The sequence below is a fragment of the Gymnodraco acuticeps genome, unplaced genomic scaffold, assembly GCF_902827175.1.
Source record: "Gymnodraco acuticeps unplaced genomic scaffold, fGymAcu1.1, whole genome shotgun sequence".
In the NCBI taxonomy this organism is placed as follows: Eukaryota; Metazoa; Chordata; class Actinopteri; order Perciformes; family Bathydraconidae; genus Gymnodraco; species Gymnodraco acuticeps.
In genome coordinates, this window is record NW_022991025.1 from 145948 (window position 1) to 148592 (window position 2645).

General features: G+C 40.5%; 1 long non-coding RNA gene across 1 annotated transcript; it reads right to left on the reverse strand.

Annotated features, from left to right (window-relative positions):
• Positions 1 to 1159: 1159 nt before the first annotated feature.
• On the reverse strand, positions 1160 to 1978 carry LOC117559540. Its single transcript, XR_004570984.1, has 3 exons — positions 1811 to 1978; positions 1319 to 1573; positions 1160 to 1182 (listed from the first exon to the last, which is right to left on the reverse strand). It is a non-coding gene; the product is annotated as an uncharacterized LOC117559540 (long non-coding RNA).
• Between the last annotated feature and the right edge of the window lie 667 nt (positions 1979 to 2645).

The following is a 2645-nucleotide window of genomic DNA, read 5'->3' on the forward strand; positions in this document are numbered from 1 at the left end:
CGATCCTAGAATAGACCTAATCGCGAGTCTTGCCTCGCCGTTCACTAGAGCAGACCAAACAGTGTCATTGTGGTACGATTGTATCTAGTATATGTCTTACATTTCAGATGTCATCAGATGTACCTACAACTGTTGTTATTTAGGTGCCGTTGTGGAAACTGCGCTTTGATGCCAAGTGACGGAGAAAACGTGTGCTGCAATAGCATAAGAAAGGTAGCCTAGCTTAGTTACATTATGTCGGCAGCTAGCTGAAAACACCAACAGTAGCACACATATACCAAGATATACAGCATACATATTTTTCAAGTCAATAGACTATATGCACTTTTATTACTTCCTTAGTAATTGAATGTTTATTTTGTAAACCTTTCCCATAGTTGGTTTAATTGCTAAACGTGTTTTGTAACACATCTTACCTTCATAGGTTGTAACACGCATGCTGCAAGTTCCAGAACCCATTAAATGCATGGTTGACCACCCAGGACTAGAGCCTAACTGCTTGAACCCATACACCCTGCAGAATCTCCACAATATTTATAAATACAGTTTCGGACCTTTGACAAATACAACGGAAGAAGAGTAAGTTATTGTTACCTGTAATAAACTACTACCGTTTGATGAAAAATCAAATCATGGTTTGCTATATATGAATGATATGTTATAGGAGCAAATAATTCAGGAAAGAAAGGCTACTAAGTATTTCCATCAAACTTTATTTTTACAAATGTACAAAATGTGTGAATGTATATTTATACACTGTACATCATCCATTCCTCTCCTGATAGGCGTTTTCGATATCTTGCGTATCGCAGCTTTGTAAGCTGGTGCTGGGGATATTTAGGGCGAGGTATCAGAGTGGTGATTCCGTCGTGTGTTGTGCTCCGGATCCGCCAGGAGTTTCCAGATCTGGCTGGACAATATGTAGGATTTCGACCTCCTTTGGGGGGAAACGGGAGAAACGGCTGACAATCATTTCCTCCTTGGGGGGCCTGTCAAATTGAGTTGACAGGTCCTCTGGGACGTGGATTCGTTTCAGCTCGTCCACAAAGGGTGTAGGGTCCAGAAAGACTTTGTGAAACACAAGCCTCGTCAGCTCATCCACATAGACTGAAAAAGAAAGCATTGTATAAATAATTTGTTATTGTTATTCACTTTTTGTAACTCTGGCGAGTGTTATTGAGCCTTGAGTAAAATGACAAAGACATTAGGTAAATCACCAGCACATTAGAACATTACAACAATAATTTGCCATAACAACAATGTTATATTTACATTCTATATTGTTGATCTTATGAAAGAAGTGAAATATTGAACTTACCACCTTTTAGGTAAGGTTTATTTGCATCGCTTGCGGCTCCTACAGGATGTGTGCACTTGGGGAACAGGGGGTCATCATGCACGTGAACGTTTTGTAGGTGGTTGACCAGTGACGTCCACCTTGCCACCTTCTCCGGCCCCGAGGTTGTGCTCGTCGCACTCCAGTAGACATGGTTTTTTATGCTGCGCAGCCACCTCTTCAACTTCGTGTCACAGTCCTTGTTCTGTGTAAGATTCAGAAGTTTCTTGGACAAACCTGATTAAAAAAAAGCACATGCACAAGTTAATATTCAAGCCATAGTGTGGAAATGACGTGCTGTGATGGACAACATTCAAGGGTGTGGTGGAAATTCCACACTTCATATATCAACCATAACATACATATGATAATTGCCTGTCAGTGCGACACCCTTCTGTCTGAAAACATTTCATAGCCAGGAAACCTCCATACATATTCATATCACTGTAAATTCCCATTCTAAAGAGTACTCACATTATCCTAGGATTAGTGATACGATACGTCGCATTCTTCTACAGTATCATCAGGGTGGTAACTCAAACCCAGTCTCCTCAAATTCTGTCGACGTCTCTGCTTGTTCCTCCTCCAACTCCAGTCGAGGTCTCTTGCGAGGGTCCCAATCCTGGGCCCTTTATTGGTGTAGAGGACAAGGGGATTTCTGTGTAGGTGGAAGTTTTAGTGCCAACACTTTTGAAAGACACCATGGCCTGGATGCCTGTTAATAAAAAGGGAAAAGTGCATAAATACTATGTACATTAGATAAGACACTAATACATTGTAAAAGGCCAACAACTTGTGTACATCTGACAGATTAATTCATGAAAAATGTACAAACTACAAACGGCACTGTATTTCTTGTAGTCAACATAACAGTATTTCTGTGATATACAATAATATCAAATAAGGTTTTATTTATAGAGCACATTTTAAAAACGATTTTTGGTCGAGCCCAAGTGCTGTACATGTAATAAAAGCACAATTAAGGTAATGTATCTGTGATTTGTCAGTGTTATAGTCTACCTTTGCTTCTCACCTGTGCCGATTTCAGTGTTCCCCGGGCCAACTGTGTAGCAACAGAAATGGCGGACACTTTACATTCCACTGTCTGTGTTCCCACAGACCGTGTCTCAACCCTCTGAGTTCCCACACAAACAGTCTGTGGACGGTCTGTTTGACATCCGACTGTACTGGAGCGGTGGGTATTGTGTTCCTGCTGTGATGTACTCTAAGAAAGATACACATAGTATTCATACAATTAATTTTGTATCCGAGGAAAACAGTCAATTTCTTAAAAGCAACACTTTTACAA